Below are 15116 nucleotides of genomic sequence, written 5' to 3' on the forward strand. Positions count from 1 at the left end.
GGTCCCTATTTTTCTACTTGCATTTTTACATGCTTTCGAACTGCTAGGTTGGCAGAAGCTGGGACAAGGAACGGGAGCTCACTCCGTTACGTGGCCCTAGGATTCGATCTGCCGACCTTTCTGATCAACAAGCTCAGCGTCTTAGCAACTGAGCCACCGCGTCCCTTAATCCAGGCAGAGAATTTCCCAAAGGCAGATCTTACGTAAATGTTTTGTCTTGATTGGCTTTACAAATCTTAAATTCAAATCTGTTTAATTTTACATGGATTGCAAAGTAAACTGCATTACAGTCTGCTAGAGCCTAATGCCATAAGGGTCATTCATGGGGTTGCTGAAGGAAGCTGCCTCTGTCTTCCTCTAGATTTATCAGCTCTTGAGTATCCCAAAATTTCCAGCCAGTGTGGTCAGAAGCTAAAGTGCCTGGGAACTGTAGTCCTCAACTCCGAAAAATCAAAATTTGGGGAAGGTAGCTAAGCTTAAGTCATAATGTTAAACATCAAGCATGTAAAATAATTGCTGTTTCATTTGGGGCCTTATCTGAGTACCCCGCCTTTCAAAGTTCTGCGTTTCCTTCCCCTCTCTTTCTAATAGTCTTGAAAGGTGACAGATTTCACCAGCTCTTTTTACTTATGAGAATGGAAAGGTCCACAGATCCTATGGTCTTTTCCATCTACCCATTGTGAGTAGAATGAGTAAGATGTAAAAGGGAGCTTAAATTCTTTCCTCTCTTCAAGCTTTTATTTCAACTACAATGGGTCTGTTAGGGTTTATTGATAGCTAAACCCACGATCTGCATTCAAAACTATTCCGTTACGGGATTTTAGGGGGTTTTTTTTTGTGTGTAGTCACCTCAAACATACATTTCATATTACTTTACATGTGACTTGTTTTCTCTAAAAAAATACCAAAAACAATCCTTATATTTATAAACAGACCTTTAAAGCCTTGTCATTCAAAGTTAATCATAAAATATTTAATTAAGAATTGACAAAAACAACATACTGAAATTTAATCCCATCAAATAACATCCCACAAATTAATTTCTTGCCATCTTCTCTTCACCTCAGAAACTCCTTCACAAGTTTAACACTTCCTTTCAATTTTAATAACATATTTATCACTTCCTCTAAAAAAACGCCACACAAAAAATCTCTTCATAGCTTATCTATAAGCAAATCATTCAGTCCTGGTCAAGAAAAAAACCATTTAAAAGTTGCTAGAGGGGAAAAAAATCATGTACGTTTTAACCTTGCTGGAATAAGACAATTTTATAAATCTGTTTATTTTTGAAAGTCTTGATATTTATTCCTTTTAAGTAGTGTCTCAGAAACTGATTTCATTCTGACTTTTCTCAGGAAATCCATAGAGGTATCACTTTTGATACTTATCAAAAATAAAAGTTATCCAAGTCACTTTTCTGAGTTGAAATCCACACATCCAAGTCATTTGGGTTTCTTATTTGTATGTCGCTTTTATCTATGTAAACATCAACTGCTTTCATTTGTAAATCCTATGTAATATCTTTGTCAATATCATTCTTGTATTCTGCCAATTTTAAATCCGTATCTGAATATGCTGTTTCTCAGTTGCATTCTCTTCTACGTTCTCTTTTGAGCCCATTTTAAGGACAATCTGAAAAGACAGTTCTGAGTACATCGTCACTTAAATATCTTTGAATTCTTTCAGAGTTAAAATACTTTACTTTGTATCATGGGATTCATTCACCAGCTCTACTGCTGAGCTGGAAGTTTAAGAAAGCTTTACATAAACTCAGGTAGGTCATTCAGCGGTATTTAGTATCACAATTTTTGGTGCTAATGCTTGTGATTCATTATTTAAGTTCAAATGAATGAACTTGAATAGTTGATGGAATCAAAGAGACATTCTCTATGTAGTCTACTGTTCCTACCTCGTTATTTGTAACTTAAGCTACTTATCAAATTATTATTATTATTATTATTATTATTATTATTATTATTATTATTTATTAGTTTTGTACGCCGCCCACTCTCTGAAGACTCAGGGCGGCTTGCAAATAACTTGTGAGGAATGAAGAAAAGAGAAAGCTAGCACAGGGCAATCTGATTTCTCACTATTTGAATTAAAAGATCCTGAAATCATTTACTGGCTCCTTTCTCACTGAACTGGTGAGAATATTTGATCATCTGTTTTGGTTTCTACCTCTGACTCTTCCACTGTACAATAAGAATTTGATAAGAATTATTAAGCATTTCTGATTTGAGCATATTGGCTGGCTCATTAAATACTATGCTTGGTAGAGCTCACACAACAAATCATGGCTAACAAGTCACAATGGCTGGATTTGAACAGCATCCTTAACTTTAGAGAAACTATCCAGAACTAGCCCTTACCCCAAAAATCAAACAAAACCAAATCCATTCATCTGCAGAAACAGAAAGGGTTTAGCTAGAAAAGTAAGGTAAAAGCAAATTTGCAGGCTAGATTGAAAGCTAGAAAAAAAAAATATCCTGGAAGAACGCAGTGAAGGGGTGGGTGGGTGATGATTAGGAGCCAGACATGGTTGGAGGAAATTTTTCTATGGTTTGAATATAATTCACACTAAATTAGAGAAGAAATTGAATATTTTACCTCCTCGGTATGTTCGTATCTTGATTTCTAGAGCCCAAGATCTCTCTTAGATTTTTTAGGCCATCCCAGAGATTGCAAAATGTGTTAAGCTTTCAAGATCTCCAGATCTTTTCATTTGGCAAGACTTGTATTTCTTCTATTTGCCACCTACCGTGTGAGGCCGGAGGCAGCAATGGGGGGCCTGCGTCAGTGCCACTTTTCTGAAGGTAGAAATCATTTTCACTCTCGATGGAGGCAGGTCACCGTGGTTCTTCCGTTTTGGGGAAAATATTTTACAGTTCTCTGGGGAACAGCTATCTTTTTTCAAGCATACATTGTATAGATTCCAAGTTAAGTGAATGGCATGCATTTCCTACTGAAAGCAGTGGGATTTCAGTGCAACTTCCAGGGTGAGACAGAAAAGAGAATCCTCTTTTCTGTCTCACCCAGATAGTCTTCTAGTTGCACTGAAGGGGGGGGGGGGGAATCGCAGGTGAAGAAGAGAAATGTTCTTAATAAACGTAGAAAAGTTTTTACTTCATTTTGTTCCAGTGGTTGGAAAAATTGCTTCCCCAAATAACGAAGTACTGCATTATTACTAATCAAAACACATATTAAATATTCACAAAACAATGTTACAGGATTAAACTCATTGCTAGGGGAACCCTCCCCCATATATTTTCTCAGATCCGTTTCTCTGACAAATGAGTTTGAGATCTCCCAGATGCATGGGAAACACCACATGGGCTAGTCTTTGTGATTGATTGTTTTCACTTTTGTCAAGCTGATCACAAAAGGCATAGTTCCAAGCTGTGCTCCTTAAATCAAGGGAAAGCAGTGGAAGATTGTGACCTAAAAAACATAAGATAATTCAGTTGTTTAATTTTTTCCCCTTTGCTGAGAATGGAATGGAACGGAACAGAAGAAGAGTTGGAAGGGACCTTGGAGGTCTTGTCTAATCTCTTCTTAAAAACTTCCAGTGTTGGGGCATTCACAACTTCTGGAGGCAAGTTGTTCCATTGATTAATTGTTCTGACTGCCACGAAATTTCTCCTTAGTTCTAGGTTGCTTCTCCTTGATTAGTTTCCACCCATTGCTTCTTGTCCTGCCCTCAGGTGCCTTGGAGAATAGCTTGACTCCCTCTTCTTTGTGGCAGCCCCTGAGATATTGGAAGACTGCTATCATAGTCCTTCTTTTCATCAAACTTGATATACCGGCAAAAGTGTTGATATACTTTTGAAAACTGGCATAAATCCCAAGACTACAATACAGATAGTGCTCGATTTACAACAGTTCATTGAAGTGAGCGTTCAGAAAACCGTGACATTACCATTTTGCGCATGTATTACCATTTCACCATTCCCATGGTCACGTGATCAAAATTCAGACGCGTGGCAACGCATTCATATTTGTGGCAGTGTCCCATGTGATCATCTTTTTCAACCTTCTGACAACGGGGAACCCGTGCGAACCCCCAGCAGCCCACCCTGATGGTCCTTCACCTCCCAGTATTTCATGTATAGAAAAACCTCTCTGGCCTCTTTCATTTGCCAAACTGAACAGTTGAACTGATTCAAATTCTCTTCGTTCTAATTCTTTATTTGATTTTAATTGTATTGATTTTATTGCTGTGTTTTATGTGTTGTATGTGTTTTACTAACGGAAACCACCTTGACTGCTTATATTGGCTGAAATTCAGCCTCCATTTTTTACAGTCCAACACATACGTAAATAAAGTCTACAGTTTCCACAATACGTGGTTAATCTGGTTTTTTAAATAGGAAATGAGATGAATCGCATTAAGGATGTTGACTCTGTTAGCTCCTCTCTGAGAAATCCAATCTGTCCGTCATGGGCCACGTGCCTCAGGGATGTCCCTCCGAACCTGAGCTTTCCTCAGAATGACAAAAATAAATAAATTCATTAGTACAAATCATAAACATTTGCACGTCCATCCTATTAACGCTCACCTTCGTGTCTGTCAGGCTTGAGGAAATCTCAAAATCTGAGAAGGTGCAAGAAATCTAAGAGAAAAACAAAACGTCTGAAGGGAGAACCACCAGGACACGCCAGTGAAAAGTCTTCCCGTTGGCCTTAAGAGAGACCGTGCTGGGAAAATAGGAAATGAAAATGATGAACTAGGATGCAAACATCCTCATTCCACTTCGATGGATGTTTACCTGAACCCTCAGAAAACAGCCAGATAAAAAGTTCACTGAAACTTGCTGACAATGAGTCACACTTCCACGGAAAACAAGGAGGAGGAAAATGAAAAGCAATTTCCATGCTAATAGTTATTAGAAAGGAAGTGGGGGGGAAAACACAGCAAGAATAATAACAACTGATATAGATTTGGTTTGTTATTTCTATATCTTTTTCATTATCAAGACATCTGCCAGTTTCATTTGTATGTCCAGTGTGGCATCTTTTTCCACATCATTTATGTAGTCTGTCATTTTTAAATCCATTTTCAGATTCAGTCTTGCCCAGTAAAACTTATTCATCTTTCATAATATCTTTTAAACACAGCCTGTCTATAGTGGAGGCACTCTTAAAATTAACTTCTGAGTTCATTGTCACAAATAACCTTTGATATGGCCAGTAGTGTTAAAAGTATTTTGTTTCATTCTGTATTAATAAGTTAAATGTTCTTCTCCCTTAATTGTATTTTTGTAATTCCTTCTGGTTCTCACTAGTGTCTAATCTTCAAAGTCCCATATTATCATATTTTTAAAGAATTCACAGCAACAGCATTTTTACATGGAAAGGATTCTTGTGAATAAGTCCAAAATCTTAATAACTTTACGAAATCAATACTGTAACCACCCTTTTGCTGTTTGTTTAAAAAAAAGGTTGACTTAAACTTGTATTTAAAACCTCTTTCAGTAAGTGTTAAAGGAAATGCATCCAGTACTATTGTTATTGTGCCTGGGTTAAAAGGGAAAGAGGGAGGGAGGGAGGGAGACATTTCAGATTTAAAGAGAATACCAAATATTGCAACATAGTTCCTCAGAATTGATGTATCTTCAATCTGAGGAAAAATTAATGTTTTTTTTTTTCCTTTCATATGTCTGTTATGTGACAGAAGTTATAAAACTATAAACGACACGGAATGAAAATACCGCACTTTCTAAAAGGGGGGCATCGTAACAGAAACATATTGGGATTAATTTACATGCCGAATGTGCCAAATGATTGACTATAATAAAATTTCATATAACTGTGGCATGATACAATTAATATTTTGAGTGATTCTGGGGGCATGGGATAATCAGAACCAAAAAACGTTATAACCGCTTTTGACGTTATTTAAGTCGCACAGCAAATTATTGCTTGAACTGCATGCTTTTTTTCTGGATCACCTCTAATTTCCCCACAATGAACATACAACATTAAAATCATTTTTGAATGTGTTTTCATCAGCAAGTATTTTGGGCCCAACAAGCAAAAGAAAGCTCCAGACCATATTGGTTGGAAACATGCAGAAGAGGGCTTCATCCTGCAGTAACTGGAATGATGATGATAATGATTGCAGCGTGATCATGAAAATCTTGTTCAATACAATTCAAATGTTCCACATATTCAGAGACTTTCTTTTTTTGGCCTCTTCTCAAATGTCTTTTTCCAAGAGAATATATTGGCAAGCAGCTTATTTTGGGCCAATCTCATCAGAATTGCCAACAGGAATTCCAAGCCAAGACTAAGAAATGAATGGGACCAGGACAAAAATTAAACTGGCACTTAAAATATAATTAATTTGCACATTGCATTTTACTTTCTTAATATGACAACTGTTTAATCAATTTCCTCTTATGCCCTACTGTTAATTACAATTTGGCTACTACCCAAAGCTTCAGTGACTGCATATAGTCCTACAATCTGGTTTTACACCTCAATTAGATTAGATAAACAGAGTTGGAAGGGACCTTGTAGGTCATCTAGTCAAAACCCTCCGCAGGAGACCCTATACCATTTCTGACAAATGACACTCCAATCTCTTCCTGAAAGCCTCCAGTGAAGAAGCTCCCACAACTTCCAAAGCCAACTTCTGTTCCATTGCTTGTTTGTTCTCACTGTCAGAAAGTTTCTCCTTATTTCTAGGTTGAATATTTCCTTGTTCAGCTTCCATCCATTATTCCTTGTCTGGCCTTCAGGTGTCTCTCTGTGGCAGCCCCTCAAATATTGGAAGACTGCTATCATGTCTCCCCTGGTCCTTCTCTTCACTAGACTAGCCATGTCCAGTTCCTGCAACCGTTCTTCATATGTTTTAGTCTCCGGTCTCCTAATCATCCAGGTTGCTCTTCTCTGCACTTTTTCTAGAGTCTCGGCATCTTTCTTATAGTGTGGAGACCCCGGATATCCAAGATTGTATAATAGCCTTTCCTAATCTGTTCCTCTCCAGATGGTGCTTGCATCCCAGCTTTCTGGAGGATATCAGGTTAGGAGACGCTACCCAGAAAGGATACCAAGAGGGCAAAAGCATCTTTGTATGTACTAATACCATTATGGTAGTGTAGCATAGGCCCATATTATTGTTAGAAATGTTTCAATTGTATCACTATCTATTAGGCATTATATAAAAGGCATCATTCAATTCTATACATAATTCAGCATATTAAATTTACACTTTCCTAGTTTAAAATTTAAGATGCAAATTTAGTTCTGGTAGTTAGGGGCTGACACAACAAAGAACACCTGGAGGCAGAACGAGAAGCATTGGATGGAAATCAAACAAGGAGAGAACCAATATAGCAATAATACATTTCCCGACAGTTATCACAATTAATCAGTGGAACGGATTGCCTTCAGAAGTTGTGGATACTCCACCACGGGGGTTTTTAAGAAGAGAATGGACAAGCATTTGTCTGAAATGGTAGAGGGCCTCCTGCTTGTATCAGAAGTATGAGAAATATGACTGATGCTGCCTCCTGTTTGAACAGGCTGAGTGAGAAACAATGAACCAAATAGATTTGCTTTGTCAGTTTTCAGGGGTACCATCTGTACCATTCATATAATGACCCATTTAGATCCACCACCAGAAAGGATGGTGGGATCTTATTGCTCCATTGTCAGATAAGCAATATGGCATCACTATATTAGTAAGTCAACAGTTGCTTAAAGAATGATAGTACATTTGTTTCAGAGGTGGGTTTCTCCCGGTTCAGCCAGTTCGGCCAAACCTGTAGTGGAAGTCAGGCCTGGGTTGCAGAACCGGTAGCAACCCAGGCCTGCCACGCCCCTGAACTGGTTCCCTTGCCGCCATTTTGGTTTTTAGCGACTGCGCATGCACAAAGAACAATTTACATTGAAGAGTGCACACAAATGCGGGTTGCGAAACGGTAGTAAAACCGGCAGCAATCCACCTCGATTTGTTTACATGTTTGATTGAGGCTGATGCTGGGTTGAAACTGTAATCAACTAGGTACAATCAAGTTGATGTAGTTTTTAATGAAAGCAGCTACGTTTAAACTGTTCAGAGCACCTCCAGAACATTCCCATAAACTCTATTATCACTTTGGGATAATGGCATCATCTGAGGTTGATAAGCATTGAATTGTATTTATGTTTCCTCTTTTTCTCTCACTTCAAGCTTTCCTCCTTGATCTAGCTTTTTTTTATCCCCACTACCAAAGTATCTTAGGGTTTACATTTGGCAAACATCACACAAAAAGTGTAAAGCACAGCTGGGATGTATATAATGAGACAACTTTATTGTGTAGCCAAACAGTTTTGTTGCCAAAAAGAATAAGATGACAACATGGGAGCTTTTTTTTACCAACTAAATGTGATGCCCTATTTAAAACAGAACTGTGAAAATTAAATTAACCCAGACGTGACCCCTGGGCGCCAGAAGAGAAGTTGTATCTGTGATAAATCTAATTTGCATATTTACTGAACGGTGTAGTGTTTTTTAGTCTTCTGATAATCTTGTTAATGTCAAGTTTACAACCTTGCACGCACAAGCATGGATACACACAGACCTTGTGAACCTCTTATGCCATCCGATCTAACGGAAAACCGATCACTAAAGATGGGCTGAATCAGGGAATCAGGGAGGGAGGCCCACCATCTCCCGAAAAAGATCATTCCTTTTTCATCAGTTTTTGCAACGAAAGGCTCCATTTCACAGGCAAGAAGACCTTTCAGATGACAAGACGTTGCAAGCGGCGGCAGCCCCCTTACGACGCACCAAGTTAAAAACCGTAGAGGTGCAACTGAAATCCAACAACTGCGGAAGTTCTTCCCACTCTGAATCCCAGTCAGTTCTTCAATAGCAGTAGACTTATATACCGCTTCATAGGGCTTTCAGCCCTCTCTAAGCGGTTTACAGAGAGTCAGCATATTGCCCCCAACAATCTGGGTCCTCATTTTACCCACCTCGGAAGGATGGAAGGCTGAGTCAACCCTGAGCTGGTGAGATTTGAACTGCTGAACTGCTGATCTAGCAGTAGCCTGCAGTGCTGCATTTAACCACTGCGCCACCTTGGCTCTTCATCCCTTTGGAACAGGGATGGTGGGTTTCAAAATATTTTACTACCGGTTCAGTGGGCATGGCTAGATGGGGGGGGGCATGTGACTGAATGGGCATGGCTAGCTTGACATCACTCACGTACAATCAGTCACATGACACCTTCACCAAGCCACGCCCACCGAAATGGTGGGAAAAGGTTTTTTTGGGGGGGGGGGTCTCCGGCCTCGCCAGAGCTAAGGGGGCATCTGCAAAACCCCATAAGAAAAAAAAGTTTTTGTCCTCCCCAGCCCCCAGGAACACTTTGCAGGGCTGGGACAAGGCAAAAATGCCCCCATTTTGGGCAGAAAACAGGCAATTTCCTACAAAAACTGAGGCATTTTTCCTTCCCCCAGCCCTGCTGAAGCCTGCAGAGTGCTTCTGGGGAAGGCAAAAATGCATCCGTTTTTCTGGCATTAAAAATTACATTTTTTCAATGAAGATTGTTCTGTGCATGTGCAGAACAGAAAATAAAGATGGTGGCACCAAGGAGAGAACCGGTACGGTCACATGTCCGGCTGAGTTACTCCCTATTCGGCTGAACCGGTAGGAACACACCTCTGCTTTGGAATCCATCTGCATTGAAGTCATGGCAAAGGGAAAGCAATGATTTTATAGATAACACTATTTTTGACACGGTTGCCTTAAGTGTGGTAGTGTCCAGGGATGGGATTCAGCCAATTAAGACCAGTTCGGGCAAACTGGATGTTAATTTTACAGTTTGGTTCATCAAACAGATAGTTCCAAGGACTGGCTGGCCCCACCCACCCTGCTCCACCCCTCCCAGGAGTCTCCATCTGGCCTGTTTTGGATGCCAGGTAAAAGTGCCCTACACGGAGGCTCTGGGGGAGAGTGAAAAATGGGCCTTCCAGAAGTTCCGGAAGTCTAGAAATTGGCCTCTTTTTTGCCTCTGGAGGACCTCCAGAGCTAATTTTTTGCCTCCCGGAGTCTCAAGAAAAGCCTCCAGAGTCTGGGGAGGACAAAAGACAAGCCGCCTGGAAGTCTGGAAATGGGCCCGTTTCCATCCTCCAGAGAGTCTCCAGAACCTGGGGGCAGTTTTCACTCCAGAGGCTTGAGGGAAACATCTGGAGCCTGGGGAGGTAGACACATACCCCGCCATGGTGCAAGAAACCGAGTAGGCCACGATGCTCACCCAGCAGCCAGGCAGAAAACTGGTTGCTAAAATTTTTCAATCCCACTTCTGGAAGTGTTTCTGTAGCAAAATAGTCATTAGATGCCTCAGAAGAATGCCAGGGTAATCAATAGTATCAAAAGCTACTCGGAGTTCCTGAAAAAGGGATGGATAAATCTGGTATCCTCCAGAAATGTATTGGATTTCAATTCTCATTATCCCACCTAGCAGGACTCATAGGAAGACTGTGGGGGTCCAAATCAGTTAAGTTGTTCTCCTACAGATAAAAAAAAATCACATTCTTTTTCTGGGACAGATAATCAGTCATCCTTGATAAAAGTTTTGTCTGCCTTGAATGCAGGGGATGATGGGAATGGTCATCCAGCTTCAGAGTCAAATAATTTAACAACCGGTTCTCTGCCCTGATGACCAGCTGGTATAGCTTGGTGGTCATGTGACTGTGTGGGCGTGGCCAACTCAACATCACTGAGGTCGAGCTTCGCCTTAGCTGTTACAATGTAATGAGGGTTAACCGGAAAGACAGTTTCCATAAGCAGGGCAATAAAGATTAGGCTAGAAGCAACACCAGAATGTTTCCTTCCTGCCTTCCTTACAGGAAGGATTAGCCCTGTAGAGTGGAAAAAAATGTCTTCCAACAACCGGTTCTCTATGAACTGCTTAGAAAGTTAACAACCAGTTCTCCTGAATAGGTGCAAACTGGCTGAATCCCACCACTGGTATGTATACATGCATGTATACTGTCTTATCTCCAAAGATTCCAGGTTGGTTAAGTTCATAATGGTCTCTGTTAAGATTGCTTTGGTGAGGCAAATGAATGGATGGTAGCAATATACCATATATTGGCAGTGCTGTGCAGTAAGTCTAACATGTACTCCAATCTTGCATCTTCATTTTAAAGTTTTTTTTTTAAAGTTTTTTGAAGTTTTAAAGTTTTCATTTTCATAACAGCACCCGGTGCTCCGGGCAGACTCCGATACGCCGTCCCGGGGCGTACCGCCTACAACCCACCACTGATAACTGCCCTGGGAGACAGACAGTCATTGAGGCCTTCTCAAACCCAAGAAAGCTGAGACTTTGACACAATCTCTTTCCCCTCCCCTTGTGATTCACCAATAAAGGTATATGTCAAGATAACATCTTATAGTCCCTTGATGACGATTCAGGAACAATGTTTTACCACTTACGGGATTTAGTTCAAGACTATAATTAAATAGATGGTGGTAAAGATGCTGAAGCTACCCTTCAGATCATCAGAACGAGTTATTTTCCCACTTTACTACCTTGGGGACTATAACTGCTCTCTGCTATCTAAACTTTTTTTTTTTAGGGTAAAGAATATTGTTACATGAAACAATACTTCAAATTAGGACTGTGCAATCAAAGTCTGCAGAGTTGCGTGGGCCTCTCTTTTCTTGAATGGGCTTCTGCAGAGACTGTCCAAATGCTACCCAATTGTAATTTTAATTTAACTTTAAAGTAATGCACATAGAGAATAATCACATTCTATATATTAACTTTACAGCATTTATTTTTAAAAAAAAACCTTGAATCTGTTCAGTTCTATATCCATGCCTTTCCTATTTTGAGGGAATATCATGCTTACTTTGTGTGTGTGTGTGTATGTGGGGGGGATTGTGAATCCCTGCCATAATTGCTTGTAAAACATTTTTTAAAGTTTCCACTGAATTTTTAATGCGATGGGCTTCTGACTACAATTTCTGTGGGTTCCAAATGGGATTCTTTGGTTTTTCACATTTTTCCTTCTCATTGTCTGCTGGAGGCAAGAACTGAATAATAAATAAATCCAGGGTTGCTAAATAGAATCTGAGTGAGATGATTGTTCGATGACAAAGATTTGCCGTTTGTTTCCCCCAAAGTACCCTTACAACTTATTATATATTGTAAGATATATCCATGTAGACTTAAAAATAAAAGCACAGGAAATGAAACAAGAGTCATTCACTCTAAACTGTGTGCAATTGTCTTTGGATCATCCAAATGTAATTTGCCTTCAAATGACTATTTCAGTCTTCAGGGCATTGAGAGAAATAGAAGAATATTACTTTCATTACTATCTATGAGAAAGAACGTATAGTGTACACAAAGACACGCTCAACTATATATATATATTTGTAATTCTGACACTGAGTGCCTGTGGAAATTAGTGCTATAACATGAAAGACTATTTCTTATATACAATACAATATAATACAATAGCAGAGTTGGAAGGGACCTTGGAGATCTTCTAGTCCACACCCTGCCTAGGCAGAAAACCCTATACCATTTCAGACAAACATCCAACATCTTCTTAAAGACTTCCAACATTGGAGCATTCACAACTTCTGGAGGCAACTTCTGTTCCACTGATTGATTGTTCTAACTGTCAGGAAATTTCTCCTCGGATCTAAGTCGCTTCTCTCCTTGATTAGTTTCCACCCTTTGCCTCTTGTTCTACCCTCAGGTGCCTTGGAGAAAAGTTTGACTCCCTCTTCTCTGTGGCAACCCCTGAGATATTGGAAGACTGCTATCGTGTCTCCCCTGGTCCTCCTTTCTATTAAACTAGACATACCCAGTTCCTGCAACCGTTCTTCGTATGTTTTAGCCTCCAGTCCCCTAATCCTCTTTGTTGCTCTTCTCTGCACTCTTTCTAGAGTCTCCACATCTTTTCTACATCGTGGTGACCAAAACTGAATGCAGGATTCCAAGTGTGGCCTCTCCAAGGAATTATAAAGTGGTATTAACACTTCACTTGATCTTAATATATTGAACATGAGATAATAAAATGTATCATCCTAGATGAGTTGTGATTTGAGAGTGATATTTAATCAAATGAAGAAAGAGGAAAATTAGATTATGTGGTTCTCATTTATTCCTTGCCTTAACGATCAAGCAAGAGCTACTAAATTCAAAAATAGAAACTGAAGTAGGAACAGCATTAATTAAAAATAAAATTAATTAAAAAATTGGTGATGGAGCATCTTTGCAGACTTTTTGATCACCAAGCATGTCAAAACCTCACTCAGGTCCAGAGAGGGTATCCTCCACAATCTGGGATCTTTGGGGGGTTTGCTTCATATGAAAAGGAAGAAGGTAGAGCTACTCCATATGCATCTTGAAGCCCCATCCCTCCTTTTCAGTTTTTGAAATATACTCCTGACTCCAAATGATGTATTTAATGTCACACCTGATTTGCTACATGCAGAATATTTTCCTACTTGGGAATGGCTCTGGACTGCAAATCTAAAACAGACTTCCAAGCAAGCAAATAGTCCTGATACATTTATTCCTTTCACTGGAGGCATTTGGATTTTCTTCTCCATAACAAAATAATTCTCCCTCTGCAAACATTGCTTGACCTGAGTGAATTTGTATAATGCCATGCCCCCCCTTTCCCCCCTTCCTTGTCCTCCCCCCTCCCCGACCTCTGCTCATTTTTTTATCTCCAGAAACTAATAAGAATATGTGCATACATATTAGGTTGCACCCATACCTTATAAGTGGTGGGATTCACTATGTCTGTGCATGGGCACTGCCTTCTGTGCCTGCACAGTGCTCACACATTATTTTGAGGTGGGTGGGCGGAGCCTCCCGCAGCCGCCACTACCCCGCCGACACCGAAGAGAACCGGCTGAATACCACTTCTGATATGTATGGATCTGTGAAAATCTAATCAGGGTGATTTTATACCGTGAAGGGGAGAGGGCAAGCAGGAACACCAAGGGGGTGATGGGCATGGAGGGGTGTAGCAGGAGACAGAGGCCAAGACAATCTCGGCGAACGTGCCTCGGTATTCAGCGCCAATGCTGCATTCCAACCCCTGAGGCATAATCTCTGCAGCTGGTGGACCCAGCCACTTAATGCGAGGCCAGCGTGTAATAAGTCCCATTTCATCCATGATTCGATCTTGGATGAGAAGGCAAACACTGTATCCACAATTGAAATCTAGATAAGGATGTGTGTGTGTGATGGGGGCTCATTCCCTTTCTCCAAAATATGCCCTTCTGCCCTTGGGGAGGGATCCCAGGCTAGTTGCAGTGTTCCTGTTGTCATTTAGGATTCTCTGGTGGCTCTTAGGGAAGCCGCACTGGACATGTCTGATGTCGGATCCTCTTCGTAAAAACCAGGCTGTGGGAACTGGGATTACTGCTCATGGATTCCTGCCTCCCTGATCTGCAGCCGACTTTTTCAATTCTGTGGCCAGGCTGCTGGCACTATCACCAGACTGACGGTTCTGGGAGGCTTCGTGGTCTTTGTCTGGGCAAGTAGCAAAGTTTCTGGCAATCGTGGAGATGATGACATTTATTGATAGCACAGAGGGTGCTTTTACCTGTTTTGAAGGAGGTAATAGTCCGTTCTCTACTTAAGAAGCCACCCTTGGACAACTTTCATCCAGTTTCTTACTTTGCCCTTTCAGGAATGGTTGTTGAGAAGGCGACAGGTGTGCATCTTCTAATGGCCCTGGAAGAAGCAGATTTTCTGGACCATTTTCAGTTGAGATTCAGGCTGGGTTATAAAACTGAGGCGATCACCCTTGTGAATGACCCCTTGATCTCCTAGGCTTCTCAGCAGTTTTCGATACCATTGGTCATGACATCCTGGACTGCGTCCAAGGATTGACAATGGGGGGGCGCTGTTCTCTTCCTTCCTCCAAGGTCATTTCTAGACAACGTGGATCTAGCCCTAAGGCTGTCATTTGTAGCTTAATTCTCTCCTTACTCGTACTTCGTATCTACATGGAACTGCTAAGTGGGGTCAACCGTCAGCATGGGATGAAATCCCATAAGTATGCTCATGATACGTAGCTTTAGATATCCATCCCAGACTACACAAATGACATGGTTGAGGTTGTTATCCAGTATCTGGAAG

This window comes from Thamnophis elegans, chromosome 4, assembly GCF_009769535.1.
Source record: "Thamnophis elegans isolate rThaEle1 chromosome 4, rThaEle1.pri, whole genome shotgun sequence".
NCBI lineage: Eukaryota > Metazoa > Chordata > Lepidosauria > Squamata > Colubridae > Thamnophis > Thamnophis elegans.